The sequence below is a fragment of the Pelodiscus sinensis genome, chromosome 6 (assembly GCF_052426305.1).
Source record: "Pelodiscus sinensis isolate ZL-2025 chromosome 6, ASM5242630v1, whole genome shotgun sequence".
Lineage (NCBI taxonomy): Eukaryota > Metazoa > Chordata > Testudines > Trionychidae > Pelodiscus > Pelodiscus sinensis.
The window spans coordinates 50864917-50877490 of NC_143057.1; the positions used below are offsets into that span (position 1 = coordinate 50864917).

Here is a 12574-nt window from a genome sequence, read left to right on the forward strand (position 1 = left end):
TGAGAAGCCATGAGCAGAGTCTTTAACAAATAACTTTATTCTCAGGGCCTGGTTTAGCCAGAGCTGAAAGCATATATCTAATTATAAACTCATGAGTAGTCACACATGAGGTCAATGAGATTGCCTGAAATTACACACATGCTTAAATACACTTGTTTTGCAAGATGTTTGAATTAAACAAATATTAACAGATACTTTTAAAAAAACACTTTCTAAAAATCCCTTCCCCTCTCTAATGCACACTTTTTAGTCTGGGAATGTCATAATTCCATTAGGTCAAAATCATTCATCGAGTCCTTCAGCAGAAAAAGAGACAAGATTTCTTAGCTCCAATTATTATTAAAAAAAAAAAAAAAGAGAGAGAGAGAGAGAAAGAGAAAGAGTCCCAGGGCAAATAAAATATTTTGAATAAACTTTTATGGCAAATCTACTGAATTAAAAAATTTAACAAGGTAATATGCACAAAATAGTCATGTGGTATCAAAGAGTGAGATGTCAAGTAATTGTTTCCCTAACAAAGAGAAGCCCAGGAAATGTAATCAATGCTGCCAATGTACAGAAACTTACCCTCTTCACTAAGCAAGGACACTGGAATCTGTTCTGAATAAATTGAAACATTAACCCTCCATTCTAGCATTCAGTTGCTCTCCTTTCAGACACATACACTATTTGTACTGAGATATTTAGATGCTTGATAGCCAAAGTGCACCAATTCACGCACACTGCACATTTTGTTGCTTCATATTTTGCCCTGCATTGAAATGATGGACATTGTGATGATGCATTTTCTTTTTCAGAAGCTAAATGAAGTCTAGAAGAGGGAAAAATGCCATGAGGGTAAACAAAATTTATAACATGATGCCAAGTAATGAAGGTTAAAACTAGCCACATTCAGACTGAACATAAAGCAAAATATTTTAACAAGGGAGAGTAGTTAACAATTGGAACAATGTACCAAGGATTGTGGTGTCCCATCACTGACAATTTTAAAAGCAAGACTGTGTGTTTTTCTAAAAGATTTCGTCTAAGAATTATGTTGGGGAAGTTCTAGGGCTTGTGTTGTACAGGAAATCAGACTAAACGATCACAACCGTCCCTTCTGACTTTGGAATGATGAATCATCCAGTAGTTTGTCTAAAGCAAACCATAGTGTTACAAGAACATTTCATTTATCAATTAAATAAGTCTTACTCTTTCTGTGTTAAATACTGTAAAAACATTTGCTGTGTCTCTTCTGCCAGTAAAATGCATTGTTTTCTTATCAGTGTGCATACATTAATTGGATTGTTACCTCTTTTTAATCAGCGTAGCTACAACTTTAGCCATTGGGATTCAATAGACAGAAAATATCTGGTCACTTTACCCTACGTAGTTTTGAAGTTTGTCTTTTGGGGGGGGGAGGATAAGCTTTTTCACTCTCTAGACAAAAGAGCACCAATGACCAGTGTTGCCCCAACAGAGGTTACAATTTCCTAGTGGAGGATGGAGACAGTTCCAGGATTACTCCTTTTATGTCTGTAGTATGCAATCGTTCTGCTAATTTTCACTTTATGTTGTAATCCCTTTGTAAAATAGGGATACTTTGTCAATTCAATGTGCACATATTTTAAATATATTATCTGCCCTTTGAATTTATGTACACCATATCCCAAAGTGATTTAGATTTTAAAACTATTCCTGTTATTCTGCTTAACTTTTGGCTTTGAAGTCCTAGTCCATATGCTCATGAGTTTTTATGTGATATTTAATCCACTAATGATAACAAATTAAATAAAATGAATTAATACAATGCAATTAAAATGAACCCAGATATACAAAGCAATGTTATTGTGAAGATTCTTATTTTCTATGTATGCAAATTGTGACAGTTTAAGACAACGGCCAAACAAAGCTTTTACAGTAAAACTCCATTAGTCCGGCATCCAATGCTCCGGGACTCCTGATGGTCCGGCACCATCAGGAACCCGGAAGTGCTGGGGCAGCCGGACAGGCTTCCCCCATTCAGCTGCTGCTGAAACTGACCAGCAGCTGAATCGGGGAAGCCGGGAGCAGAGCAGCTGGGGTGCTGCCGGGTTGGTCTCGTAGTGCTGCCCCTCGGGGCTGCGGGACCAACCCGGCAGCACCCCAGCTACTCTTGGGGACGCATGGGGCAGAGCAGCTGGAGTGCTGCCGGGTTGGTCCCGCAGCGCCAAAGGATGGCAGGACCCCAGCTGCTCTGCCCAGCAGCGTCAGTTTCACCAGCAGGCTGAATCCAGACGCCTGGGACAGAGCAGCTGGGGTGCTGCGGGGTTGGTCTCGTAGCGCCGCCCCTCAGCAGGGGCTTTGCCCCGGGCTTCCTGGAATCAGCCGCTGATCTGTTTCAGCAGCGGCTGAATCGGGGACCCCTGGGGCAGAGCAGCTGGGGTCCTGCCGGGTTGATCCCGCAGCGCCAAAGGACGGCGCTGCGGGACCAACCCGGCAGCACTCCAGATGCTCTGTCCCAGGCGTCCCCAAGAGCAGCTGGAGTGCTGCTGGGTTGGTGCCTGCTCTATTGCAGTCATCCCCGATTCAGCTGCTGCTGAAACTGACCAGCAGCGGCTGAATCAGGGACGCCTGGGGCAGAGCCAGACTATCGTAAGGGGGGGCTATGAGGGGTCTGGGGTGGCATCCCCTCCCACCCCACTCCAGACCCCTCATAGCCCCCCCTTCTGATAGTCCAGCATATCTGATAATCCGGCACCCCCTGGGTCCTAAAGGTGCCGGATTATCGGAAGTTTACTGTACTTGGTATTTTGAAGAATTTCATAGTCAAGATTTTCAGCATTCATTCTAGTTTTTATTTTAATTATTGCAATCTGTGAAGATAAAAGGAACACTAAAAGCAAACTTGCAATAATGCTGATAATATATTATGCTTTACCAATATTAACTAAGATTTATAGTATCTCAGGGTACAGCTACACTGTACGGCTATTTCAAGATACCAGAGGTATCCCGAAATAGCTATCCTTTGTCTACATAAGCCACCCATTATTTCAAAATATTTTTCAAAATAATGGGCGCACTATTTTGTCATCCTGGTAAACCTTGTTGCAAAAGGGATGGTTCGAAATAGCACGTTATTTTGAAATTTGGCATTGTGTAAACGTGCCAAATTTCAAAATAGAGTCGAAATAAGATATGCAATTTGCATAGATTGTGCATCTTATTTTGAGTTTAGGGTTCTGTGTAGAGACACCCTCAGGGAACCCGCCGCTGCTGCGGGTTCCCCCACTTCTGAGGCTTTGCTCTAGCCGCCGCTGCTGTGGGTTTGCTCGCGGTGCCCCTGGTCTGCTGGGGACCGTCTCCAGCAGACCAGGGGCACCGCGAGCAAACCTGCCGGGGCTGCAGCTTTGCTCCCGATGCCCCTGGTCTGCTGAAGACGGTCCCCAGCAGACCAGGGCACCAGGAGCAGCTTTTCTCGCCCCGGAGGTCGAGGTGGCTGACCGTTGCCTGTGAGCTCCGGGGCGAGAAAGCCCCGTTCGTAAGTGCGGATCCGACATAAGTCGGATCCGCGTAAGTCGGGGACTGCCTGTATTCTGCCACTGAAAGACAAATTATCCCAGTGGTATCAGTGGACATTGCATACTTATGGAACAACATACAACAAAAAGACTCCCCACTTCCTCACCAGCTTATACAGTTGAGTCATGCTCTTTCAGTATTTTGATGGTGTCCCTAGCCACAGACTTCTTGGCTGCCTGGAAACTGTGTTAGACCAGACCAAAACTGACTTAAAAATTGCACCCTGAAGAGCCAATATCATGATAGTCAGTGTATTCACCTAGCATATGGGAGACCCAGATTCAAGTTCCTGCTCCAAATCAGGCAGAACAAGGTTTTAGATCTGGATCTCTCATATCACAAAAGAGCAACCAAACCATCATGCTATTGGTGTTTCTGAGGATAGGGGGTGCAGGCCCGAATCTGTCTCTGTGCATCTCTTCTTTGATCAGAAATGCCATTGCAGTCCCAAGAAACGTTCACAAATAAAATTTCATTAATACAGATAGGTTTCCATTCAACGTTTTGGTTCTAATGAAAAATATCCCTAAAAAATTCCTGCTCAGCTCTAATGATGGGTAGCTAACCCACTGATGATTACTGGGGCAGATTAAGAGTGTCAACTATAATTGTTGGTTTTGATTACAGGAGTTATTGAAGGCAAAACTCGACACCTGGCTTTGCAAGAACTTAATTTTGCATAGGGCCCATAAGCAGACAGGCAGAAGGAGGTAGATCATAGCTGAGGTACAAAGTTCAATAGAATGGGCAAGGTGTGGGATCAGCTCAGGACTTTCTGTACTTGTTCATGTATAAGTTCTGTACTTTCTGTACAAGTACAACCAACTACTGTCCCAGTTATTCATCTTGGGATCTAGACTGAAGTAAATCAGAGAAACATGTGTTGGGTCTGAAATGCTTGTGAGGGGACTATAGCATAGAGCCAGTCCTAATGGAGAGAGCTCAAAGAATGTGAACTCGGAGGTTGCCAGAGTCATTTCAGATGCAGGGAGCTTGGTGATCAGACATCTGATACACTCAATAAAATGCACTGGGCCTTTTACAGACACAATGCATCTCTTGCTTGCAAGGGTTGACATTTGGCTGCAGGACCTTAGGGTTTGGATTAGACAAGAAATTGATACCAGGCAGTGTGAGTGGGGAAGATGACCAACCCAACTACTGCTGCTCCAGTAGATAGTGACCAGTGCAGTAAAAACGGTCAGCTCCCAGGGAAAAATGAGATATAGGATTTTAGCTGGTGGATCTTGTGCTTATAAGGAGAGACTTGAGGTTTTCAGACCAAAATTCCCCTTGATACTCTTTACCTCAGAAGTGAGCTGAGTCCTGTTATTGCTTAAATGGTGGAAGACTTGTTCTGTCAAGCTGGACTCAGTTAAATGTCTGTAAGTGAGATGGGTAGGCCTAAACTGCTCCTACCCAGTATAACATTAATAAAATTGTGCCCTGGCATTTAAAATCTATTTTGGTGTGTGTGTGGGGGGGAGAGTTTGGTTTTGTTTACCTGTGTGTCCTGAGCAACATTTATTTAATCCTTCATCTAAACTCCCAGGATTTTGCAGTTGGTCAGAACAGACTTGGAGTTCAAGTCTTGACAATGACATCAGCGATGAAGATTTTAAAGAGTTTATTAACATAATAAATACAATGATCTAGGAAGGATACTCCACATGTAATTTCACATTCATTAATGCATGATGCATCTTTCAGAGTTTTATTGTTAATTCAATGTTTTCTGTGATATCTGCCAATATATAAAATTATCTAATATTCTGCTCTCTCTATTGATTTTGTAGATGCAACACATAACACTATTAATTCATCTCCAGGTAATGTCCCAAAGTTGTAAATAATGATTTTACAGGCTGTTCTAAATGTCAGGACTTTTATAAGCTGTGCATACAGAACATTTCCTCCCTTTTTTTCATCCCACTATACTGGTCTAGTGTGTGATTTTTGAATGATGAATATAAGATTTAAATTCTGAAGAAAGGAGTAAGATTTGCAAAGAAGGACATTTGTTCTGAGGCACTTACATCTGTTGCCTGAATAGCAGCAAAATAATGGACTTTTGCCAGACTAATGATTTACAGATTCAAGATCTGTTCACACTACATGTAGCAAGGAAAATCACTCAATAAGAAATCAAAAGAGAAAAAACACCCTTTATTGCAACTCTAGCCAATGGTCCATGGTGTGTGAGAAATGGAAAGTCCAGCCTTCTCTTCTTGCAAGAGCATCAAATGAGATGCTAAACCAGGGTGGAACCAGACTGCTGGCACTAAACATTAATAAGGCCGTAGAGCAGTTTTTAAACTAAGAGATGGGGGAAAGCCGATTGGTGCGGAGATGCACGTAAATCGGAGAGAGACTTCTCTTAGAGGAAAATCCATTGATAGAGATTCTCTAAGCTGTAGTCGGAAAGAGAGGAGGGGAGAGGGAAAACCATGGGCCAGAGCTGACAAACAACCGCATACAAAGGAATCCAATGCATCAGGGAAGGGCAGACTAATAACCAGTGGCAAATTTTTAAAGTGCTTGTACACAAATGCTAGGAGTCTGACTAATAAGATGGGTGAACTAGAGTACCTCATATTAAATGAGGAGATAGACATAATAGGCATCACTGAAACCTGGTAGAATGAGGAAAATCTGTGGGACACAATCATACCGGGATATAAAACATATAGAAAGGATAGAGCAGGCCGGGTGGGTGGCGGAGTGGCACTGTATGTGAAAGATAATGTAGAATCAAATGAAATAAAAATATTAAGTGAATCAACATGTTCCATAGAATCGTTATGGATAGAAATTCCATGCTCCAATAATAAGAAATTAGCAGTAGGAATATATTACCGACCACCTGACCAGGACAGCGATACTGACATAGAAATGCTGAGGGAGATTAGAGAGGCTACCAAAATAAAGAACTCTATAATAATGGGGGATTTTAATTACCCCCATATTGACTGGATACATGTCACCTCAGGAAGAGAAGCAGAGATAAAATTTCTCAATGGCTTAAATAACTGCTTCTTGGAGCAGCTAGTGCAGGAACCCACAAGGGGAGAGGCAATTCTCGATTTAGTCCTGAGTGGAGTGCAGGATCAGGTCCAGGATATAACCGTTACAGGACCGCTTGGGAATAGTGACCATAATATAATAACATTCAACATTCCTGTGGTGGGAAGAACACCTCAGCAGTCCAGCACCCTGGCATTTAATTTCAAAAAGGGGAATTATGCAAAAATGAGGAGGTTAGTTAAACAGAAATTAAAAGGCACAGTGACTAGAGCCAAATCCCTGAAAGCTGCATGAAAACTTTTTAAAGACACCATAATAGAGGCCCAACTTAAATGTATACCCCAAATTAAAAAACATAGCAAGAGACCTAAAAAAGAGTCACCGTGGCTTGACCACCATGTAAAAGAAGCAGTGAGGGACAAAAAGGTATCTTTTAAGAAGTGGAAGTCCAATCCTAGTGAGATAAATAGAAAGGAACATAAACACTGTCAAATCAAGTGTAAACACGTAACAAGAAAAGCAAAAAAAGATTTTGAGGAACAGCTAGCCAAAAACTCAAAAAGAAATAACAAAATGTTTTTTAAGTACATTAGAAGCAGGAAGCCTGCTAAAAAGCCTGTGGGTCCCCTAGATGATCGAGCTATAAAAAGAGCAATCAAGGACGATAAAGCCATTGCGGAGAAACTAAATGATTTCTTTGCTTTAGTCTTCATGGCTGAGGACATTGGGGAGATTCCTGAATCTGCACCGTCCTTTGTGGGTGATGAATCTGAGGAACTGTCCCGGATTGAAGTGTCATTAGAGGAGGTTTTGGAACAAATAGAAAAACTTAATGTTAACAAATCTCCGGGACCGGATGGCATTCATCCAAGGGTTCTAAAAGAACTTAAATGGGAAATTGCTGAGCTATTATCTGTGGTTTGTAACCTATCCTTTAAATCGGCTTCCGTACCTAATGACTGGAAGGTAGACAACGTGACACCAATATTTAAAAAGGGCTCTAGAGGCGATCCTGGCAATTACAGACCGGTAAGTCTAACTTCAGTACCGGGCAAATTAGTCGAAACAATAGTAAAGAATAAAATTGTGAAGCATGTAGAAGAACATAATTTGTTGGACAAAAGTCAACATGGTTTCTCTAAAGGGAAATCCTGTCTTACTAATCTGTTAGAGTTCTTTGAAGGGGTTAACAAACATGCGGACAAGGGGGATCCAGTAGATATAGTATACTTGGATTTTCAGAAAGCCTTTGACAAGGTCCCTCACCAAAGGCTCTTGTGTAAATTACATGGCCATGGGATAAGAGGGAAGGTCCTTTCTTGGATTGAGAACTGGTTAAAAGACAGGAAACAAAGGGTAGGAATAAATGGTAAATTTTCAGATTGGAGAGGGGTAACTAGTGGTGTACTCCAAGGGTCAGTCCTGGGACCAGTCCTTTTCAACTTATTCATAAATGATCTGGAGAAAGGGGTAAGCAGTGAGGTAGTAAAGTTTGCAGATGATACAAAACTCTTTAGGATAGTCAAGACGGAAGCAGACTGTGAGGGACTCCAAGAAGATCTCACCAAACTGAGTGATTGGGCAACAAAACGGCAAATGAAATTTAATGTGGATAAGTGTAAAGTAATTCACATCGGGAGAAATAACCCCAACTATATGTACAGTATGATGGGGGCTAATTTGGCTACGACAAATCAGGAAAGAGATCTTGGAGTTATCGTGGACAGTTCTCTGAAAACTTCCACACAGAGTGCAGCGGCGGTCAAAAAGGCAAATAGGATGCTAGGAATTATTAGGAAAGGGATAGAAAATAAGACCCAGAATATCTTACTGCCCCTGTATAAAACTATGGTACGCCCACATCTTGAATACTGTGTACAGATGTGGTCTCCTCACCTCAAAAAAGATATTTTGGCCTTGGAAAGGGTTCAGAAAAGGGCAACTAAAATGATTAGGGGTTTGGAACGGGTCCCATATGAGGAGAGGTTAAAGCGACTGGGACTTTTCAGTTTAGAAAAGAGGAGACTGAGGGGGGATATGATAGAGGTCTATAAAATCATGAGTGGTGTGGAGAGGGCTGATAAAGAAAAGTTATTTATTAGTTCCCATAATAGAAGAACTAGAGGACACCAAATGAAATTAATGGGTAGCAGGTTTAAAACTAATAAAAGAAAGTTCTTCTTCACACAGCGTGTAGTCAACCTGTGGAACTCCTTGCCAGAGGAGGCTGTGAAGGCTAGGACTATAATAGAGTTTAAAGAGAAGCTGGATAAATTCATGGAGGTTAGGTCCATAAAAGGCTATTAGCCAGGGGATAAAATGGTGTCCTTGGCCTCTGTTTGTCAGAGGCTGGAGAGGGATGGCAGGAGACAAATCGCTTGATCATTGTCTTCGGTCCACCCTCTCTGGGGCACCTGGTGCTGGCCACTGTCGGTAGACAGGATACTGGGCTAGATGTACCTTTGGTCTGACCCAGTACGGCCGTTCTTATGTTCTTATGTTCTAGTGCTTTGAATTGCTCAGATATCATACCACTTGGTGTGTAAGAAAAACTCAGAAAGAAGGCCAACTCTCCATTAGTGCTGCAAAACCACTCATCAGCTTAACTTTTTAGAACACAGTGAACTGTATTCATTTCATGTAGAAAACCTCAATTTAAGTAACTTTCCATTACACCATATTCACTATAAAATGTCAAAATCACTGGTTATTAGTCAAAGATTTTTTTTCACAAGAGCTTAACTGACTTACAGATGGCTTTGTAAAAACAAGTTAACCTTAAATCTTAAAACAATGAGGATAACAGGGCAGATAATCATATGCTTAATGTTGTTGGTGTCTCCTGTACACTCTACTTATTGGAAGAGGAATACAAGTCATGATGTGACTCAGCCATCATGTGACGGGATGTTCCTACCCCACAGTGATTCAGCAGGAGTTAATCTTTAGAGGCCATGCCCCTTTGCTCCTGCTGGACATGCTCCAACTGGAACCAGTGGCAACTGCTGGGGAGGATACAGGTCGGGCACTGGCCATGTGACGTCCCCTCCATGTGACTACTTCCTATGCCACCTCTAGCCCAGAGGGGAGGGTTCCACCTCTTCCTGCCCCCTCCCTCCACACCACTCCACATCTTCCCCCATTCTTCTCCTTCAAGTAACATGCTCCAGATGACTAGTAGGAAGCCTGGTGTAGGCTGCAGGGGCCAGGGGCCTCCCCCAACTCACTAGCAGTGGTTGGCAGGGGAAGCAAAATGACCCAGTCCCAGTCCTTTCTGCTCTACTTTCTGCCACTGGTGCGCATGTGTGGGGCAGTTGCACCTCTTCCCTTGAGCGATGCATCTGGGAGCCGTGGGAGTGATGGGTAATTCTTTTTACTCTGGCCAATAGGCCACACTGCTCTAGAAGTCAAAGCTGCTATGGCAATGTGAGAGATTAGGCCACTTGAGCTGCAACATCCACACTTTAATTCCCCCACAACCACCCATTTCTCCCTGACACTTCGTACCTCAGAGCAGTGACTGGAACTCCCATATTTACCAGTCATAATTATGGTATATATGGTGTATGCCTTGTGAGGTATCATTTGAAAAGTTTTGATCTGGTTCTTGGCCTCGGTGTTGAGGCTGCCACTGGCAGGCTCCCACCTCCCTCCCTCCTAGCACTGAGACTGCCACCAGCAAGTTCTCAGCCCCTCCAGCAAGAGTACTGGGGCTGCGGCTGCCCACAGAAAGTCACAGGTGGTGGGGGAACGGGGCTGCTCCTAGGCACTGATCAACTGGTACCCAGTAAACATCACCTACTAAGGTTAATGCTTAACAGGTAACTGGTTAACCAGTTACCCATTCACATCCCTAGTTTGTACCATCACTCAGGATGAGACACTGCTTGATTAGTTTGGAGAACATCTACACTGGAAGATGTAAAGGTCTAGTCTAGTAATAACAGTGCTGCTGAGAGAGCGCTTCAAGGAAACCACTGTTGAGTGTCCACACTGTGCTGCTTGCGATGGCAGAGCATGTCCAGATTGGCAGCTCTTGCAATGCCCCAGAGAGCAGTGCATTATGGTAGCTATCCGACTGTGCAACTGACCACAGGGTGTTTGCAATATGAAGGAGCAATTCCTTTAATCTGCTATAACGATGAGGGAGACAGTGTGTTTTGGAGGATGTTAGCATGTTGTTTTGTAAGTTCACAGTGGCAAGAAACAACCCCTCCTAAAGCAGAGGGAGGGGGAAACTCTGAGATCTCAGCCCTCCTGTGTCCTACCACCCCAGCTATTTGCACAACTCTCTCACACAAACAGACCCTGCCTCTGATCAACAGCACAAGCATTTCATCTGAATGGTTTGCTCTGTGTCCCAGAGCAAACTGGATAATGAACTTACACTGGTGTCAAGGCTGTTCCCCACTCTGGCACGATAAATGCAGAAGTTGCGGCCCACAAAAGCATCTCAAAACCTGATCTCTACAGGCTTTGATACTAAAACTTCCCCCCAAAATCCTAATACCCGAACTTTGAAGAATAAAAACCACTGCCACTACCCAAGTATTCCAAAGAATCCAGGGTTGAGATCACTTGGGAAACCACCTCTCTAAAACCTTAGGGGTACCTCAAGCTCTTTGGGGAAAAGAACGCTTGGGTAGTGGCAGAAAAGAGAAAATACAAGCTGCAGTCTGTGGTAGCTGCCTCGTAGTCAGAGGCATGCAGATACCCACAGACAGATATTCCAGGACACAGAAATGAACCAATACCAGGTTATAAAAGAAAGATGAAAAAGAGCCATCAATTGATATACTCATGGGGGATTCCCCCGTGGGCTCAAATCTTAGTTACAAAAGTACGTTTAACAGCACAGACATCATTTCCACATTCCCAAACCAGGAAAACAATAAAGCCTGACGGGTTAACTAACTTTACCCTACTTACACATTTTGAAAAGACTTTTCTTGGAGAGAGAAATGGCCTCCCATCTCCCTGTTACCTGGAAGAAACTGCTCTGACACAGACAAAGGAGGAAAATGTTAAAAATTTCTTTGTCCCAGTTTGAAATCCCTATGGGTATGTCTACACTACAGCACTAATTCGAACTAACTTAATTCAAATTAGTTAATTCGAACTAAGCTAATTCGAATTAGTGCTTCTAGATTTAAAAACTATTTCGAATTAGCGTTTTGCTAATTCGAACTAGCATGTCCACACTGAGTGGACCCTGAACCGAGGTTAAGGATGGCCGGAAGCAGTACCGGCAGGGCATCAGATTAGGACTTAGAGCATGGAGCTGCTGCCTCAGGCTAGCCGAGGGCTGTGCTTAAAGGGACCCAACCCCCACCCCGGACAGACAGTTCTCAGGGGTTCCCCGCTCGCTTGTCTAACTCGATGAGGGACAGCAAAGCAGTCAGCACATCACAGCACTCGGCCATCAGCCCGGTGGCACTTGCCGCAGGCTGCCATCCAGAGAGGGGGGTCAATCGAGGGGCTGCAGGAGAACTTCCACCCCGAGGAGCCCACAGAGCCAGCCCAGTCCTCCCCATCGAGGGCTCGTACCCCATTCCTCCCTCACCTCCTTCCACTTACCCCTCCCTAGTCCCCCTTCCTGATGTACAAAATAAAGGACACGTGTTCAAAAACAGAAACTCTCTTTATTTAACAAAACTGGGGAGGGAGGGAATAAAACTGTGGGGAGACGGGGGACAGCAGGCGGGAAAGGGCAGGAGAGAGTGTGGGAGAGGGGAGGGGGAAAACTGGGAGAAGGGAGCTGGAAGGGGGAAGCAAGAGCAAAAAAGGGGGAGGGGAAACTCAGGGATTGGGGTGGGGGTCTCACCGGGCCAACCGCCTCCGAGCATGCGAGGGAGGGGGCCTCAGCGTCCCTGGGGGGTTGGGGTGGAGGGTGCTGAGGTTGAGGTGGGGGGTGTGGACATTGAGGAAGAGGGTGTGGGGGTTGAGGAGGAAGAGGTGGGAGAGGCGGCAGGAGTGGGAGGAGGGACAGTAGTTGGGGGGGCAGCAG

The 12574-nt window shown here is 44.1% G+C and overlaps 1 protein-coding gene and 1 non-coding gene across 2 annotated transcripts in view; both read right to left on the reverse strand.

Moving 5' to 3' along the window:
* Positions 1-12574, reverse strand: part of CHSY3 (chondroitin sulfate synthase 3) — a 265889-nt gene that overhangs the window by 114552 nt on the left and 138763 nt on the right. The window lies entirely within an intron of this gene.
* LOC149524147 (small nucleolar RNA SNORA76) lies at positions 3285-3436 on the reverse strand. The gene has a single exon (XR_016349995.1). It is a non-coding gene; the product is annotated as a small nucleolar RNA SNORA76 (small nucleolar RNA).